The sequence below is a fragment of the Euleptes europaea genome, chromosome 17 (genome assembly GCF_029931775.1).
Source record: "Euleptes europaea isolate rEulEur1 chromosome 17, rEulEur1.hap1, whole genome shotgun sequence".
NCBI lineage: Eukaryota > Metazoa > Chordata > Lepidosauria > Squamata > Sphaerodactylidae > Euleptes > Euleptes europaea.
This window is the reverse complement of record NC_079328.1, coordinates 48,669,108-48,689,493: the sequence shown is the minus strand read 5'-3', so window position 1 is coordinate 48,689,493 and position 20,386 is coordinate 48,669,108.

Below are 20,386 nucleotides of genomic sequence, written 5' to 3'. Positions count from 1 at the left end.
ACACTGAGAAGCTGCAGCAGCTGAAGTTGCTAATCCTTGAGTCTTGCTGTTGATGTGGATCCATCCTTACTGCACAGGTAGCGATTGTTCACGTGATTAATGTAGCCCTGATAAAGAAGAAGAAGAGTTGGTTTTTGTATGCCGACTTTCTCTACCACTTAAGGAAGACTCAAACCGGCTTACAATCACCTTCCCTTTCCCTCCCCACAGCAGACACCTTGTGAGGTAGTTGGGGCTGAAAGAGCTCTAAAAGAGCTGTGACTAGCCCAAGGTCACCCAGCTGGCTTCATGTGTAGGAGTGGGGAAACAAATTCAGTTCACCAGATTAGCCTCCGCTGCTCATGTGGAGGAGTGGGGAATCAAACCCGGTTCTCCAGATCAGAGTCCACCGCTCCAAACAACCGCTCCTAACCACTACACCTTGCTGGCTCTCTGATTCGAGGCCTTCAGAAAGCACCACCGTAATAGCCAATTGGCCAGGTCCTAAGGGCTTTGCGTGTAATTTGATGGGCACTTTAAAAACTACACCAATCACAGGTATGTGTTTCCAGGTGTGTGTTTCATGGGAAGATCTCAGGTGGCAAACCCTCCTAATGAGAGAGTTCTTCAAGTCCGTTGGTCCCAGATTGCATCAGGCTTTAAAGGTCAAGACCACCTTGAGAGTAAATATACTCCCATCAGCATACCCTAACCATTAGCTGAACCGCCCTATTTTGCACCAACTGTAACTTGTGAGTAATCTTTCTGCTCGTCATGTTGTATGGTTTTCTGGCTTGTTTTTGTTGGTTGACATCAGAGCCCCTCTTTCATGCTGAGACTCCAGGCGAATGACAAAATTTAGGAACAGTGTAATCAGACAGCGTCTAATAAATAATGCAGTCAGACCGGGATCACAAAATCAGAAAATAATTCAAGCTGAAAACAGCCTAAGGCATAACACAGAGCGCATGGCAGCAATCTAGCCTCAAGGCTGCAGCAGCATGGATCCTCGTCTGCAGAGTTCAGGAAGGGAACAAATTCCCACCCCAAATGTAACGGGCAGAAAACCTCCTTTGCCCTACATTTACTAGATCTGTTAACAAAAATGCACGATCCATTAGCACCTGCAGAGGTAATTTTCCAGATACCCATGAACAGAACTTTTTTCTTGCCAGATTATTTCCACTGGTTAGAAATCCACACCTTTAGGCAAGCTTTATTATTGGCAAGATGTAATAATGCCTTAGACTTAGCCGAGATGCAGGGGAGATACAATAACATTACTGAAGAAGAACGCAAATGCCCATTTTGTTCGGACTCCTTAGCTCACGTTGTTTTAGCGTGTCCGCAAAATAATATTGCACGAAATAAATATATCACTCCCTGGATAAAACAGCTAATGACACTTTCTGAGAAGCGGATACTGTGTTATCGGCTATCAAGTAGATCGATGAATTGCGTGAGAGATGTGGCAACTTTTTATAGCATCAAGAAAAAATTAATCTTCATTTCCCCCTTTTTTCAAAGTGTGAAACGGCAGATGAGTAACCAATGGCTGTTAAATCTAGGGAAAAGAAATAAGTAAGCACTCATGTGGATCTCTCCTTGGGCAGCTGGAAGGCTAACAGAGAGAGAGAGAGAGAGGGGGGAATGGATGATTTGCTGCCCATCTTTGTGAGACCTGCCTTGTGCCAGAACAGCAAGCAAGATCAGTTGGCATTCTGCTCTGGGAACATCATGGCTTATCGCTTGGAGCCGTGCTCATTCAATTATGTGCAGGGACATTCACTGTCGGAGCTCACCACGGGGTTCCTGCTTTGACAGTATGAACTCTCTCTCTCTCTCCAGGAAGCCTTTTGGAGAAAGAACCTCTTCTCTCTGCTCCCTGCAGGGGGGCCAAGCCTGAAACAGAGGGATTCTGGCCCCTTTCCTGCTTCCTGAAGCAATGGATCCGTACGGAGCGGATCCCTCTTCTACTGCTACTCGAGAGCAAACATCCTCCTTTCCCCCCTGGTCTGCCAGGATGCATTTTACCCTTTAAAGCAGGGGTTCTCAACAAGGGGGGAATTCCCCCCCAGGGGGGAATTTTAGGGTTAGGGGGGGGGAAGATTTGGACCACTGTGCAGCAAAGTGTGATGTCCTGTAGATTATGTACAATCTGTAAAATTGTAGGGGGTTTTTTGTTTGTTTTTTTGAGTTAGACTATCTTGGGAAGGGGGGAATTATGTTCTGAACAATGGTGAAAGGGGGGAATGGAGCAAAAAAGGTTGAGAACCACTTCTTTAGAGGGTCTCATTAGGATTGCCAGGTCCCTCTTCAGTATTGGCGGGAGATTTTCAGGGCGGAGCCTAAGGAGGGCAGGGTTTGGGGAGGGGAGGGACTTTAATGCCATAGAGTCCAATTACCAAAGTGGCCATTTTCTCCAGGGGAACTGATCTCTATCAGCTGGAGATCAGTTGTAATAGCGGGAGATCTCCAGCTTGTACCTGGAGGTTGGCAACCCTAGGTCTCATACTAATTTGATAGAGGAGGTCTCTGTCCCCGTGTGGATGGAGGCAAAATCTAGCAGAAGGGAATGTTTAATGCCTTCGGCAAGTCATTATGCAAACAGCAAAACTCAGCCGAGCTCTTTGTTCCAAAAGGCGCAGCATGCAAATCCTTTTCTCTTTTGTGTTGTTTTTAATACATTAGACTCCTGTCATGCCAAAATTAGGATGCAGTGTCTCCCAGCGAACTGGCGGCACTATGTTGAATGCTTTGAAATTTTGTGTGTGACGGTATCGAGACTTCGCTTTGCCCCAGGTTCTATGTGCTTTATTTATTTTTTAAATTGAATGAATTTATTGGTTGTTGTAGGTTATCCGGGCTGTGTAACCGTGGTCTTGGAATTTTTTTTTACACAGCCCGGATAACCTACAAGAACCAATGAACTCTGACCGTGAAAGCCTTCGACAATATTTTGAATGAATTTAATACGTTTGTTAACTGCTTTTCTACCTTGTGGAACTCAAGGTGGCTTACAATGTAAATAAAACAATGATCTCAACACATAGAAGGCCACAATTTTAAATGTCTAGTTAGGACTGCCAATAAATAATACATTAGTCAAATGCAATTCAACCACCATGTGAAGATCAAAAGTGAGCGGGCCAGGCACACCTCCCTGGAGAAGTTGTTCCATAATTGTGGGGCTGCCACCGAAAAGGCCCTCTCTCGTGTGCCCACCAGATGAGCTTCTTTGATTGGTGGGACAGTCAGGAGGACTGCTCCCTGTGATCTTAATTCCTGGGCAGGAATGTGTTGGAGAAGACGGTCCCTTTTCTCTCCATACCTTCCAGAACACACAGTTGCAACACACCTGTGACCACAAGAATGTGGAGGCTGCGGTTTGGCAGGTGTCAACAGTAGGTGAAATGAGATTCTTCTATTGGGAGGATTTTGGAGAAAACCGCAAGATAGGTTCCACCTCATTGTCTTGGATCTAGAGAGTTTAACCGTAGGGGAAGTCCTTCCATGTCAATTGCAATATGCGTATTACAACATGTTCTTGCTTTGGTAGAAAATGTGTTACCTGCTAATAAAAGGTGCTCAGCTGGCAGAGTTGAATAACTGGTTGCACTGGCTAGAGGTAGCCTTTAAGCCACAGGAACGCCGCTGTTTTCAGCAGATTCCTCCTGGGTGTGTTTGTGCAGAATGAAACACAAAAGGAAACACATGATTTCCTATTGGGTACAGGTTTCAGTATCCTGAGAATTTTACTTTAAAAACAAAACATGAGGTTTCTAGCCCATTTGAAAATCCCTTGGATTGTAAGCAAACTTGGAAAAATACTTGGAAAAACACAAAAGGAAAAATACTATTTCATACTGTTTTGACCCTTCCAAGTCTAGAAGCTTTGTGCTTTCTTCTGCCTTCTGAAGTTAGAGCCCTTTTTCCTGGTGGCCTCCTGATACACAGACACAGACACAGCATTTTCTCCTTGATCTCAGGATGGCCTGCGTAAGTTTCCCTTCCCTATTTGCGCTAACCCTGTGAGGTAGGTCAGGTTGAGAGATGGCGACTGGCTCAGCAGTGAACTTCGTGACTGAGGGGGGATTTGAACCCAGAAGTATTCCAACCAAAGCCCAACAAGCTAGACGAGGAATATATATTATTAAAGGAAAAGATATAACATACATACTAACCATACATACAGTATATTGAACTTTCCAAAGGATGCCAGATATTTGTGGTGTTCTAACTGCATAACAAGGATTATTCTTATAAAATGACATAGCTGCTATCACAAAAAAAACGATATTCTTAACTGATTTTTGGAATTCTATATAATAGATCCCTGCCTATAGATTTAAGCCATAACTTAATTTACATGATTGGTCAGATTATACGTTGTTAATTCCAGTTTATAAAACTTGCTTCTAAGTCTACCCTGCATTTTATTACTACTGTAGTCAGGATTAATGTTCCCATTCGGTATACTCCACTATAATCTACTATAAACAAAGATTCAATTGGGCGTATTCAGCTTCCATTTTTTTCCTGAAATTCTCAAATAGATCTTCGCAGTCACTTCCTGAATGACGGTTCAGCGTGAAAGACTCAAAAAAATATGCGGGGCACTTCAGCCTGGAACGCGCTGCTAATTACCAAGCATAAATGGCCTATGTGTTCTGCCTGTACGCATTCTCAGCTACCTCGTCCAGTGGTTACTGTGTTCAGGCTGTGGTTTTGAAGACACTCTTGACATTGAATGTCAGAACTTAGCGTGTTTTAAACTGATGTGTGGTGGTGTGGCTGTTTTTAATCCGTTCTTTCCTTTGAGGCTTTATTGATTTTTATTATGTTGTTTCCCATCATAAGCTGCCTTAAAAATAGTTATATAGAGAGATGGACTATAAATATTTAAAATAGATCTGGGGATGTCCGGTGGCCGAAGATCAATCCCTTTAGAACTCTTTGCATAGGCTGCTATGATGGGAATTAGCTGGAAATATAAATATAGTTACAGAAGGTAGCTGAATTGGTCTGCAGTAGAACAGCTAGATTTGAGTCTCTACCTCTACAAGTTTGGCCTATGCTTTAATCAAACTGATTACACTCTGTGTTGTACCTCTGCATTCTGAGTCCCTTCTGAGCAACACCCTTCCCATGTTATGACTGGGGTATAAGTACTCAGAGACCTCCCATTCTGACTTGTATCTGATGAAGGGAGTTTGGACTCTCAGAAGCTTATGCCCTGAAAATCTTGTTGGTCTCTAAGGTGCCAGGCACTGGACTTAAGAACATAAGAAAGGACCTACTGGATCAGACCAAGGTCCATCAAGTTCAGCTGTCTGTTCACACAGTGGCCAACCAGGTACCTCTAGGAAGCTCACAAACAAGACAACCACAGCAGCACTGTCCTGCCTGTGTTCCACAGCACCTACTATAATAGGCCTTCTCCTCTGATCCTGGAGAGAACAGGTATGCATCGTGACTAGTATTCATTTTAACTAGTATCCATGGATAGCCTTCTCCTCCATAAACATGTCCACTCCCCTCTTAAAGCCTTCCAAGTTGGCAGCCATTACCACATCCTGGGGCAGGGAGTTCCACAATTTAACTATGCATTGTGTGAAGTAAACTTGAATCTGGTTGGAAATAGAATATATCTAGTACCACCCCCCCCCCCCAACTTTTTGTAAGTGTTATTGTGAGTTTTGTGCTCTGGGCACTGAACACAAAAGGAGGAACACTGGAAATGTCTTGCAACATTTCTGGGTAAGGAGGCTCACTTCTCCAAAGGGAGAACGGATGTGCTTTTGATCGGAAGCCACCTCCCCCCTAAGTCTCTGTTTCCCCTCAACCTTCGGTTAGGAAGTCGGCACATCCTTCTTGATGGGGCGAGTTCATCTTGACACATCCAGCACAGTGGAAGGCTTGAAATTTCTCACATGGTTTCACAGCCTGGTAGCTGCGAGCCGCCTCTTGGTCCCAAGGCTGTTCCAGCCCCCGCATCGGGTGGAAGGGGAATGCCAGCAAACATAAAATCAGGTTTGCTCTCTCTCTTCCTGGGTGAGGTGGAACTGCCTGGGAGTCAGGTCTGACTTGGCGGTGGATACCAGAGCAGCCTCTGCAGGGTCTGTTTCTCTTCTTGGCAGATAGCTCTTTGGAGAGCCTCTTGGGTTAGGAGAAAGGGACCGGAATGCTCCTTGCTGTGACTTTCTTCCGGAAACTCCCTTTGAAGGTGAGGCTGTGGCTCAGAGCCACCCTGTTGCAAACAGAAGACCTTCTGTTTCATCCCCACCTCTCCGTTTGAAAGGAAGTTCAGGCTGACTGAAACCTTAGAACATAAGTACATAAGAAAAGCCCTGCTGGATCAGACCAAGGCCCATCAAGTCCAGCTGCCTGTTCACACAGTGGCCAACCAGGTGCCTCTAGGAAGCCCACAGGCAAGACGACTGCAGCGGCAGCATCCGGCCTCTGTTCCACACCACCTAATATAATAGGCATGTTCCTCTGATCCTGGAGAGAATAGGTATGCATCATGGCTAGTAGCCATGGATAGCCCTCTCCTCCATAAGAACACAAGAAAAGCCCTGCTGGATCAGATCAAGGCAAATCAAGTCCAGCACACTGTTTACACTGGCCAACCAAGCTCCTCTAGGAAGCCTACAAACAGATGCAGACAGGAAGGCTCCCGCCCTCCTGGCATTCCGCAAGCTATGCAAAACTGAATTATTCAAGAGGGCTTGGAGACTGCTGGTGCATAGATTCCCAACAGGAAAGTGTGGGTCCAGCGAGCAACGAACCTTAGGTAAAACTCCCATGCATAAATGACCATTGTTACAGTGCAGCCCTATTTCTTCTGCAAAAAGCCCTCTTGAATAATTCAGTTTTGCGTAGCTTGCGGAGTGCCAGGAGGGCGGGAGCCTTCCTGTCTGCATCTGGCAGACCATTCCGTAAGATGGGGGCCGCAGCAGAGAATGTCCCTTGCTCAGATTTGTTGCAATCCATAGAAACAATTTGGGGAATGGCACGGATCTCACTCAGCAGGAAATACTCTAACAATGCGGCTAAGTGCAGTCAATGTGTTTTATCATATAATTAAATTGCCCCCTGGCGCCTGCTCGCTCCTCCATCTAGCTGTCCTCTGACCCAAAGCAGTTCTCTAAGGTCTCCTTTCCTGATTTATTTCCTTATTTATTCACATACAAAGCCCTTCATGGCCTTGAACCCTTATTTCTGCTAGATTGCCTCTCCCTCTACACGTGCATTCGCCCTCAAAATGTGGGGTTCCAAATTGTGCCCCCCAATTGTGACCCCACAGATCATACAGAAAGCTGAAGAGTCATGGCCGCCGCTCGCCAGTTGCCAGAAAAATCTCCAAACGTGTCTGAATAATTAAAACTTGGGATATGAAATTCGCTTTGTAATGTAGGGGTCTGAGCACTGACAAAATCCAGGCTGCGCAGATGTGACTTTAGACAAGGGGGCGCTTCCGCCGCGGGCAGAAACCAAGCGATCCAGGTGCCGCATGGAAACATTATGTCTTAGCGTGGTCTGTGCGTTCAGGGCCGCGCTGGGTTGCATCAGGGCGTGCGCAAATGACGTTAAGCCTTGACTGGCTGCCTCTTCATTTCGTCTGATTGCACATAATTATTTTTATTAGCCTGTAAAGTTTCAAGGAGCGATGGAAATGGCACACGGGCCGGACCGCTCTTCCGGCTCACTGTAGCTTTGTTAATTTCCCAGAGGTAAAACAAAGGTTGATGCGCGGAGCGATGGGGATGCCACCCTCCCCCCGGCTAGGTGAGCGGGGCTGGAAGCTGTGAAAGCAGATTCTGCTCTCGCTTGTGATCGGGGGGGGGGATATCTGGAGCAAACATTGAAGGAGTTATTCTATATTTCTCTCTTTTATTGGGCTGGCAAAGTACTTCAGATTCCCAGGGGAAAATATTTCATCGTGCCACCTGTCAAATTTTGTGTTGTTTGTGTGGCCTCATGTCATGTGTCCAGTACAGTGTTTTTGCATATATCTGAAATAGTATCTTGTTCCAGATTTTTAAAAAAAAATATGTTTGAACACATGAAGCTGTCTTATACTGAATCAGACCCTTGGTCCATTAGGGTCAGTATTGTCTACTCTTACCGGCCGCGGCTCTCCAGTTTCTCAGGCAGAGGTCTTTCACATCACCTGCTTGCCTGGTCCCTTTAACTGGAGGTGCCAAGGATTGAACCTGGGACCTTCTGCATGCCAAGCAGAGGCTCTACCACTGAGTATCCCTTATCTGGACTGCTTGGGAACAGAAGTGGTCCGTATTTCAGATCTTTCTGTATATTTGAATATTTTGGAATTTTTGCATATACGTAATGAGATATCTTGGGGACAGGACCCAAATTGATTTATGCTTTATATACACTACCCTGACTGTAATTTTAAACAATATTTTTAATAATTTGTGTACACTGAACCATCAGAAAGCAAAGGTATACCTGTCTCATCAGAATACCTGTATCAGTTGTTAAACAAGAGCAACCACAAACAAACTAACAACGTCGGGCTTTCAGTCTCCTCCTACAACGCAGGGTACACTGTATTTTGTTTTTTTAAGGTGAAAGGAAACGTTGAAATCAGGCAGCATGGATCTGCCTGCATGCTGGCTCAAATGATCTTGTTTTTGGATCAGTCCAGATATGGGATGTCCGGATAAGGGATACTCTATCTGTACCAAAATGAACCTTCCAACTAACTGCGGCCATCAAATAGCTGATTTGGATATATGGGTCCTTCGTTGTTTCTGAAATATGCTTAGGTTAGAGCTCTGGCGAACCTCTATGGAGCATAGGATTTCTAGCACTCCGGAGCCACTGGTGTTCAAAAGTTATGTGCTGGAGAAATGGCAACTAGCACTCTTTAGGATGTCTCGGGGATCTCAGGTTGTGTTGTGTTACTTATCGTTGCTCGTGTTTACATTTCAAACCTGGGCTGGAGGTGGTCCCTCTTTCTTTTAATTAATAGCCATTTAAAAAAAAAAAAAACCACTTTGCCCATAGACAAGCAGAAGGTGTGTGAATCTGTGTGTAGTGGTTAAGAGCGGAGGTTTGGAGCAGTGGACTCTGATCTGGAGAACCGGGTTTAATTCCCCACTCCTCCACATGAGCGGCGGAGGCTAATCTGGTGAACCGGGTTGGTTTCCCCACTCCTCCACACGAAGCCAGCTGGGTGACCTTGGGACTACTCACAACTCTCTTGGAGCTCTCTCAGCCCCACCTACCTCACAGGGGGTCTGTTGTGGGGAAGGGAAAGGAAGGCGATTGATTGTAAGCTGGTTTGATTCTCCCTTCAGTGGTAGAGAAAGTCGGCATATAAAAAACCAACTCTCCTCCTCCTCCCCTAAACCAACTGTTAGTTCCACCACAGCTTCCTGCTGCCAAAACGGAATTAGCTTGCCGCCAGCGGGGAATGCGGTGTGCAAAGAGACACAGAGAGCTGCCCTCAGAGCGTAGCCGTGTTGGTCTGCGGTAGAACTGTCAGATTCGAGTCCCTACCACACCTGAGAGACCAACAAGATTTTCAAGGTGCATGAGCTTTTGAGAGTCAAAGCTCCCTTCATCAGACATGAGCAGGAGTGGAGCCTTTGACTCTTGAAAGCTGGTCCCCTGGCTATCTTGTTGGGTCTCTAAGGTGCTGCCGGACTCGAATCTAACAGACAGCTGCAGTCTCCTAAGTGCCGGCAGGAATGATTCTGGGACCGGGGAGTTGCAAATGGCCTGCCTTTGAACTTGCTCTCTGCTTTTTAATTTTATTTATTTATTAACTTCATTTATACCCCACCTTTCCCCAAGATACACCCAAGATAACTTACATAATTCTCTGTCTCCTCCATTTTATCCTCACAACAACCCTGGGAGGTGGGTTAGGCTGAGAGCATGCTTCTGGCCCAAGGTCACTCACGGCAGAGTGGGTGTTCGATCCCGGGTCTCCCAGATCCTAGTCCAACACTCTAACCACTGCACCATGCTGCCTCTCTGCTAGCTACTAGTGCTGTGCTTTGTTTGGGAGAAGTGGTGTCTCGCCCTTTCCAGCCCTCGCTGCCTTTTTGCTTTTTAGCTGATGCTGAGTGGCCCCCGGAATACTTCGTCGTCATTTTGGCTCATCCGCTGGCGCGTGTCTCCGCAGGTCCTCAGCATCTCTGGTTCTTCTATCCAGCATACCCTCCCTCCTCCCCCCGCAGCAGAACACACAGGTGAGATGTGGGTCCCTCTGGCCGGTGGGAACAATCCTGCCTGTGAGGCAGATCAAAGGCAACCTCTCGCATTCCACCCGGAAGGAGGAAGCGGGCGCAGCGCCGTTAAGCCCTGATAAGGTTTTTCTTTTCTGTGTAAATGTCACTGAACGTTAGTCACCGGGAGTATAATTTTCCTCCTCTGACGTGGCTGCGCCGGATTTCTCTGCAGAGTCTCCCTCCTGTCGTATTTGCATTCGGAGCGGGTACGCTCATGCGTGGTTGACCCTGGGCTCAGGGCACGGTTGCCTTGCGGGAAAAACCGGGAAGGCCGCTGGCCAGCTGTGCTGAGCAGACTGCAGAGAGATCTGTGCTGGGTCAGGGTGGCCCTTACATTTTGCTCATCTGGGGAGGAGGGGAAGAAGAGTTGGTTTTCATATGCCGACTTTGTTTACCACTTAAGGAGGAATCAAACCAGCTTACAGTCACCTTCCCTTCCCCTCCCCACAACGTACACCCTGTGAGGTGGATGGGGCTGAGAGAGCTGTGACTAGCCCAAGGTCACCCAGCTGGCTTTGTGTGGAGGAGTGGGGAAACAAATCCAGTTCACCAGGTTAGCCTCCGCCGCTCATGTGGAGGAGTGGGGAATCAAACTCGGCTCTCCAGATTAGAGTCCACTGCTCCAAACCACCACTCTTAACCACTACCCAAGTTTGGGGCTTTCTTGAACCCCCCTGATTGTTGTGTTTGTGTGTCTGTCTAACAGTATGTAGAGCTTTTCATCCATCGCTTCATTGCTCTTTGTGGGCGCAGGGTTTGAAAAGTTTCAGAGGGGAGCCTTGTTGGTCCGCAGTAGAAGAGCTAGATTCGAGTCCAGCAGCACCTTAGAGACCAACAAGATTTTCAGAGTATACGCTTTCGAGATCCAAATCTTTCTCGTCACACATGAGTAGAAATGGAGATCTCCGAGTCCTTTTATCCTAGTCAGAAGGTGGAAGGGGTGTTGTAAAGAATGCTTGTAAAGCAATGGTGTTGAACTCAGCTGTTACGAGTGGACAGGGAGAAACTTTTCTCCCTCTCTCATGAGGGACCCAGAACGCTGGGTCATCTGTTGAAGCTGGAGGGTGAGAGATTCAAAACTGATAAAAGGAAGTATTTCTTCATGCAACACATAGTTAAATTGTGGGACTCCCTGCCCCAGGATGTGGTGATGGCTGCCAACTTGGAAGGCTTGAAGAGGGAAGGCTTGAAGAGGGGAGTGGACATGTTCATGGAGGAGAGAGGTATTCATGGCTACTAGTAAAAATGGATACTAGTCATGATGCATACCTGTTCTCTCCAGGATCAGAGGAGCATGCCCATTATCTTAGGTGCTGTGGAACACAGGCAGGGTGCTGCTGCTGCATTTGTCTTGTTTGGGGGCTTCCTGGAGGCACCTGGTTGTCCACTGTGTGAACAGACTGCTGGACTTGATGGGTCTGGGTCTGATCCAGCAGGGCTTTTCTTATGTTCTTATGAAGGCCGGGATATGGCATAAATGTCACCTGATCGGGCCGTGCCTCAGCAGCCTAGTTCGGAAGCGTGCGTGTGTGATCGCCTCAGCTAGCGAGTCTGCAGTGGGTTCACCAACCCAGATTGAGAGTGTGTGGGGGTTGCTGCCTTGGGTGGCTTGTGGGCCAGATAAGAGCTCTCAAGGGGCCGGATCCGGCCCTTGGGCCCCGTGGTGTAAAGGATGCAGAGGTCCAATGCTGCCAGTCTGAGTAGACAATACTGACGTTGATGGACCAAGGGTCTGATTCAGTATAAGGCAGCTTCATGTGTTCATGTGTGTTCACATAAACCATTATATTCAGTGCATCAGTGGTACTTTATGTATATGTGTGTTCCAGGTACCACTCCCCTTCTGGTATTGTATACTTGGAGAGTGTTTCTAGGCAGACCCTTGATCTAGAGGTGGACGGAAGCACAATCAGGCCCACAAGCTTGCTCCTCTGACAGGCTAGAACCTCCCAAGTCTTCTAAGAATAACTTTTCACGATGCACCTCTTGCACAGAGGAAGTAAAGGGGCTTGATTTTTTTCTGCTAGGGAGGGATGAAAAAACCCCCTGAGCAGAGTCCCTGGACATGGCGTGCTTCACTGGGAAGCCAGGAGGCTTCACTGGGAAGCCAGGAGGCGGGGAAGCAGCTGCCCTATCGGGCTCGGGGAGGGCATGTGCGTGGCTCCCTTGGAACGAAGCGCACGAGGATTGAGATGTGCAGCATGCTCCAGCGGCGAACGAATTATGTTGGTTGGATTTCTCGGCAAGCTGCCCTGAAATTCTCCCCCCTCCCTTCTCTGCCTGTCAGGTTTTGGAGTTGAAAGATCTTTGTGTGCAAATATCATCTCAGCTCATTTTGTTCAAGGTAAGTGGGACAAGCAGATAACATTGGCAGAGTCAGCTCTAATGGTACCGCTTTCGTGTGGGTTATGGGAGGGGTTGGGTTACCTGGGTGTGTTGTAAGTTTCTGTAAAGTTGCAAGCTTAATTCTTTGTACCGGTCTTGTGTTTTGAGCTGTGTGCATTTCAGGCTGCCTTGATAGGTGCTGGAGATCCAAGAGAGGCACATGTTTTATTTTATTAATGGAAGTAGATTAAAAGTGAAGAACTCTGATTGGGGGATGGTTTTAATATACCGTATAATGTCCTTGACAGACTTCAGCCTGTCTTTGCCAACAGAATTCACCCGGTAGCATCTCTTGGGTCATTGGGGAGGGTACGGAAGAGTTTTGGGATTATAGAACATGAAGGTGGTAATCTCCTTTCTTCTGATGATGATGTAAATTGATAAAACAATCACCTGCTGAATGTCTGTGAATTCTTTTTCTCTCTCGCCGTTTCTGGTTTTATTCCTTCCTCCCCCTTTGTCATTCTTCTTTCTTTTCTCCTTCTTCCTTCCTCTCTTTTATACATGACCCACAGTCTTACTTTCTGGCCACTGGCCTGTGAGTGTGTGGGGTATTTCCCCATTCCTGTTCTTTATGGCATAAGGCTAGTTTCTACTGATGTTGGTAGATTTGCGTGTGTGTCTTTGATACAGTGAGGGTATGGGCCCTCTTCTTGGGCCGTAGGAACTGGGATTCCTGGACCGGCATTGCTTTTCCCTGGTCTGTTCCCCACCAACTCCCTGCCAGCATGCTTTTCTGGGCAAGGTGAATGGTGTGGAAGGTTGCATGTGGCTTTCTTGAATCATTCCTCTGGGTGATGGCAAAAGAAGCATAGTTCCCAGACTCTCTACTCATGGTGTCCGTGATTCTTTGATCCATCCTTCCTCCTTGCAGCTTGGCAGATTGGGGGAGGCCTGAAAGGCTGGTCTTGTCAAGGGCAAATAACCGGGTCCCTGACGCAAACAGCTGCTGCATGAAAAATGTCTCTCCAAAGTCACTGCCGTTTCTCCCCTCCTCTGGCATGAAAGGCTGTAATTATTGTTAATAAGGGCATGTGGCAGAAAACGGGAGACCGATCTGAGGGAGGCAAGAGGCCGTGTCCAGCTGGGGAATTTATTTATCTACTTTATTTATATCCCTCCTTTTTCCCCAATGGGAAGCCGAAGCAGCTTGTATCATTTTCCTCGCCTCTATTTTATCCTCACAACAACCCTGCGAGGTAGGTTAGACTGAGGGGTGTGTGACTGAGAAGGGCTGTGGTTCAGTGGTAGAGCCTCTGCTTGGCATGCAGAAGGTCCCGGGTTCAGTCCCCGGCATCTCCAGTTAAAGGGACTAGGCAAGGAGGTGATGTGAAAGATCTCTGCCCGAGACCCTGGAGAGCCGCTGCCGGTCTGAGTAGACAGTACTGACTTTGATGGACCAAGGGTCTGATTCAGTATAAGGCAGCTTCATGTGTTCATGTGACTGGCCCAGGGTCACCCAGCCATCTTCCAAGGCAGAGTGGGGATTCGAACTTGGGTTCCCCAGTTCCTAGTGTGACACTCTAACCAGGATGAACCCTTGTCAAGGATGCTTTAAGCTGATCCAGCATTGAGCAGGGGGTTGGACGAGATGGCCTGTATGACCCCTTGCAACTTGTGATTCTAAACTAGTGCATCCCACATCCTAACGTTTTCATTCATACAACCAGATTTTCCTCGTTTGCGATCCTGCTTCCACGCGCTCCAGCCTTCTGCAGGGATGTAGGTAGCAACCGGCTATGGAACGCTGAGACCCCGGAGGTTCATTCGTCACCCAGCTTGTTAAGTTTTAGGTGACAGAGGAGCACTTTCTTTACTTCAGCATTTGAACAGCTGCAAATTGAGTTTCCCCGTCACTCCCACCCTTCAGTCCAGCAGGTAGGCTGAATAAAATGGCTGCTCTTTTCTTTTTCAGTACTGATTTTGGTCCAGGCACCACCTGGTAGGCTAAGATTCTGCAGCAGATGGATGAGATCGGAATAGGTCCAGGATCAGAGGAGCATGCCGAATATATTAGGTGCTGGGGAACACAGGCAGGATAAATGCTACTGCAGGCGTATTGTTTGTGGGCTTCCTAGAGGCACCTGGTTTGCCACTGTGTGAACAGAGACTGCTGGACCTGATGGGCCTTGGTCTGATCCAGCATGGCCTTTCTTATGTTCTAGGTCAGGGGGCTGGCAGCATGTATAATTTCTGGCTGCATTTTGCTGAGAGTCTGCTCTTCTCTGAATCTTCTCTCTGCCTCCCCCACCAAAGAGCATGGTCATCTTAGCTGCTGCTCCCATTTTTTTCAGATTGGTCTGACTTGTCTGTCCCGGAGACAGGACTCGAACCCAGGGCTTTTGCAGATGCAGAGGGCCTTGTCGTCTTTCTATGGGAAGGGGCTGGGTCATTCCCCCAGCTCTTGTAGCTCTGTGTGATTGTTAATGTGTTTGGCACTTCTCTGTACGAGCATCTGCTGATGACAAACTGTGAACTTGAGAAGCTAAACTTAGAAGCCTTCCCAACCAAAGTTCCCAGCAGGAAGTGACAGGAGGAGGGGGAGAGAGAATTGCTCAGCCGGGATTGTTCTGAGATGGCGGCTTCTGGGTCGAGGGTTGCCTGTTGGGAGGTGACCCGCCTGCTGGCTGGCTTGGGCCAACTCTGCAAGACGGTGTTTGCCCCCCCGCCCCGGTGGGCTTAGCTTAGCCGCGCCATGCACTGGCCTCTTGCTCCATCCATGGCTCCTTTGTCTCCGTGTAGCATGTCAGTGTGTTTGGACACCATAATTATGCAAGCGCCCCCACAGCGTGAGCTGAGCGGAGGGCATTAGTTCCACTTGCGATTCCTGTTCAAAAGTGTCATCGTAAGGGAGGAGATGCAGGGCGGGGGGAGCTTTCTTAAATGCAGGTTTGGGAGCGGGAGGGACAGTTTAAATTACAGCTCTTTGCAATCCATTTTTCTCTCTGCTCTGCTGCATTTCCGTTGCCCATCTCCTCATGCTTGTAGAGAGGCCTCCTCAATTGCAAGGCTGCCTGCTTTTTGAAAAAGGAAGACTCCCTCTCTCCACGTTCTGTGTACTTAATTCTTTAAACAGTCATTTATGGTAGCTTGCCTATTATGTTAGGTGTCTTGGAACACAGGCAGCCGTTTGCGGGCTTTCTGGAGGCACCTGGTTGGTCGCTGTGTGAACAGACTGCTGCACTTGACAGGCCTTGGTCTGATTCAGCAGGGCTTTTCTTATGTTCTTATGGTCATGGCATCCTGTGTCGGTAGGTTCCAGGGGTCAGCTCCACCTTGCACTTAAGCCTAGAAAAGCCCTCTTGCCTCCCTGAGCCTCTCTTAAGTCATTGCTGTCCTGAAAGAGAGCCAGCCTGGTGTAGTGGTTAAGAGCGGTGGTTTGGAGCTGTGGACTCTGATCTGGAGAACCGAGTTCGATTCCTCACTCCTCCACATGAGCGGCGGAGGCTAACCTGGTGAACTGTCGGTTCTTGTAGGCTATCCGGGCTGTGTGACCGTGGTCTTGGTATTTTCTTTCCTGACGTTTCGCCAGCAGCTGTGGCCGGCATCTTCAGAGGAGTAACACTGAAGGACAGTGTCTCTCAGTGTCAAGTGTGTAGGAAGAGTAATATATAGTCAGAAGGGGTTAGGAAGAGTAATATATAGTCAGAAGGGGTTGGGTTTGAGCTGAGTCATTGTCCTGCAAAGTATTAAAGGTAATGTGCTAATCATTGTCCTGGTGAACTGCATTTGTTTCTCCACTCCTACACATGAAGCCAGCTGGGTGTTCTTGGGCTAGTCACAGCTCTTTCAGCTCCACCTACCTCACAGGGTGTCTGTCTGTTGTGGGGAGGGGAAGGGAAGGTGATTGGAAGCCAGTTTGATTCTTCCTTAAGTGGTAGAGAAAGTCAGCATATAAAAACCAACTCTTCTTCTAAAAGAATGGGGGAGGGAAATAATCCATTTCTGTAAAGTTTCCCAGCCTGGTCACCTGCAGGAGATTTTTATTCGCCATAGATGACCAGGTGAGAGACAGTTTGCAGAATCCATGCAAATTCGCTGGGCACGGTGTCTCCTTTTGTTAACTCCCCCTCCCCCCAGCTGTCATTTTTCCTTTTAGAGACATTATTCCTACACACGCTCCCCACAATATTCCTAGAAAAATGTGTGTGTTTTCTTCGTGAGCTCTAACACAAGTCGTTTCCCTGTGCAAGAAATGCCCTTAGGTATCTCTTGGCTGCTGGTCACGACATTTGTACTTTGGAATAATTCCCCAAGGGAATATCTCTGCACTGCCTTTGCAACATGCGGCATCACTAGAAGCTCCTCAAATTCACAACCCCACCCTAAATAAGGCCCAAGTTTCTAGCCCTCCAGAATGGGGGGGGGGGATTCAAAGGAAGAGGTGGAAGATGGTTCTGTAGGATTTCAAGCCTCAGAACTGCCATACATGGCATAACTCTGAGTGCTTCTGCCCCTGCCCACCTGCAGGAGAAAAATTGGTTATGCAAAATAGGCAACTGCGTAGATACAAGGCCAGCGTGGTATAGTGGTTAAGAGCCTTGGACTCTAATCTGAATAACCAGGTTGGTTTCCCCACTCCTCCACACGAAGCCAGCTGGGTGACCTTGGGCTAGTCACAGTTCCCTCCGAACTCTCTCAGCCCCACCTACCTCACAAGGTGTCTGTTGTGGGGCAGGGAAGGTGATTGTAAGCTGCTTTGAGACTCCTTAAAGGTAGAGAAAAGCGGGGTATGAAAACCAACTCTTCTTCTAGTTTGCACAAATATGTACATTTGGAGGAGGCGTCCTTTCCTGACACAGAATTTGAGTTTTTGTTTTTAAAGCCCGGGCTGTGCATAGCCGTGGGTTTTTGTAACTGGATCGATTTCCTTGACTAATCCTTTGGAGTCTCCGACTGCTTCTGTTTGCGCTGTTTTGGCGGCAGGATTAATCCCAGGCCGGCCTTTCCTGGTTAGCAAGTTTGCGTCTTTATCACGAGAGCTGGTGCTGACAAGAGCGGCTGTGGATTTTCCCGTTGGGCTTGATTAGGAAGGCTGCCTGTTCTGTTGCTTCTGTGCTGTGCTTACAGGCTGTTTACTTTCTCTTCCAGCCCTTCATCAGATGCCAGCATGGTGCAGCAGTTACAGTCTCAGATCCAGGTTCAAATTCACTCACTGGGTGCCTTAGGACCAGTCGCTGTGTTAGTTTAATGGCTGTGTGTGTGTGTGTGTGTATGTGTGTGGAGGGATGTTTGCATATGCTTCCTGGAGGAAATAAAAATGCATGGACAGGTGGATTACAGAGATCCAGTGTAGCACAGTGGTTGCAGTGCCGGGTGTGACCCTGAGTTCAAATCCCTACTTGCTCAGTGATGCTCTCTGGGTGATTGTGGGCCAGTTGGACACATGAAGCTGCCTTATACTGAATCAGACCTTTGGTCCATCAGGCTCAGTATTGCCCATTCAGATTGGCAGTGGCTCTCCAGGGTCTCAGGCTGAGGTCTTTCGCATCACCTACTTGCCTGGTCCTTCCAAGTGGAGATGCCGGGGATTGAACCTGGGACCATCTGCATGCCTAGTAGATGCTCTACCAATGAGCCACAGCTCCTCCCCAGTTGTTCTTTTTCAGCACAACCTAACTCATAGGGCTGATGTGGGATAAAAAGAGGGGGAACGGAGTGTGCCACATGAGCTCCTTGGAGGGGCAGTGTGAAAAAAATACCATAATTACTGGTAGGGTACATAAGGTTAAAAGAGCTCTGTGCATGCCCTTCCTTAGAATTCCTGTTGTCAGAACCCCCTGCGGGTATCTTCCCCCTAGCCTGTGTTTTCTCTGTGCCAGGCGGGAGCAGTATAAAGCAAGTCTCGAGCTGGGCATTCTCCCCCCACCCAAGAAATGCCATTGATTAGTGGTGCTTGGCTCATTAGCATGGCATTCAGCGGCGCCCGGTTTACTCCTGCGGCCCCTCTTCGCGCTTAATGGTTTCAAGCGCCCCGTGTAGTTCCCAAGTCTGTCTTTGCTGTAATGGGGTAAATGGCTTTTATGGGCTTTTCTGCCATAGACCAAAGATATGCGTTAAGATGGGATCTTTCCTGCAGTGTTGGTGCAGTTTGCAAAACCAGCGTGAATAGAAGTTGATGCACACTGGGGCTTTCTTGGGGGGCAGCGGTGGGGGGTAGTCAGGAAAACTGCAGGGTAGGAATGAATGAGGAGACGGGAAAACCCAGTGGGGGTTAATCCTCTCTGTGTTGAAAGCCTGAATTTGCAATGTTAAAGAGGAGATTTCTGGTACCTTAAAGACCAACAGAATTTTATTCCACTATCAGTTTTTTGGGGGAATTAGAGCCCCCCCTTTTTCAGAAGCAGCTAGTATGTGTGGGGGCGGTATGTGGTAAGAATCAACAGTAGGGTCAAAGGGGCCAGGAAATATACAGGGTGAAATTTAATTATGTACCAAAGCTGATCAAGAAAAGTGCACAGACCATTCCCTGTTTTAATGCCAGTAGCGTGTGGGGTGGATGGGTGTTCATCTTTAAACCATCAAGGAGAGCTTTTGTATAAATGGCTATCTCACAATAGGATGGATCATGATGGGCAGCAGTGTTAGTCTGTCATTAGCAGTAGAAAAGAGTAGGAGTCCAGTAGCACGAAAGCTCCTACTCTGCCAGAAATTTTGTTAGTCTTTAAGGTGCTACTGGACTCCTACCCTTTTCTACTCACAATGGAATGGTTCAGGAATGTGCTTTTTATGAAGAATGAGACTGGGGACTAGACCACTGCTTATATAGTAGACGTTATCTGTTTGCGGTATGTATTTCCCAGCCTCCACCGCATTGCCTTCTGCTTATGTAATAACCATTTCCTGCACTGTTTAAGATATCACGTCTTCTACTTTTTTTTTGCTTCGATTCAAATTTCTGTAATCCTCGTCCAGTGGCATTGCTTCTAAAAGTCACACCCTACCGAATGCCTTGATTTGAGGTGTGTAATCCACTTTTCCTTTCCAAGAGAAAGGCAGACTATAAATCATAAGATAAATTCCATTGAAAACTAGACCCCCGTTTCAGTTTTACCATGATGGGCTGATACGGCTACCCCTTGAAGTTTGCATCCCCTTTCAAATGTGGTTGCAGAAAGCAGCCGAAAGAATCTTCTCCTGGGTCTGAATCCGAGGGGTTCTCCCCTTTTCGGAGAGAGGGAGGGGCTATATTTTAGGAGCCAGTATGGCGCTTGGGAGGACCCAGAGTCCGTCTCCTCCATGTCCAGTTAAAGGATCTTGGCTGGCAGAGCAGGAAGGGTGGGTGTGAGGCCTGTTGCCAACTTCGGGTTAGGAAATTCCTGGAGACCTGGTGGCAAAGCAGAGTTTGGGGAGTGGAGGGACCTCAGCAAGGATGTTATGCCGTAGAGTCCACCCTCCAGAGCTGTTGTTTCCTCCAGGGGAACTGATCTCTGTTGCCTGGAGAGCAGCTGTAATTCCAGGAAACAGGCCCCACCTCAGTTTCCTTAGCCCACCTGGATGTTGGCAACACTTCTGTTGGAGTAGACAGGTAGGGCATCTTTATCTGGACCCCTGAATAATAATAATAATAATAATAATAATAATAATAATAATAATAATAATAATAATAGTTTCAACATTTGTATAGCGCTTTCTGCATTTCATGAATATACATTTGTATAGCACTTTCCGCATTTCATGTATATTATGGTATCACAGTCATCCTTAACAACAGCACTAGAAGGTGGACTAGTATTAGCACGCCCTACATGTTT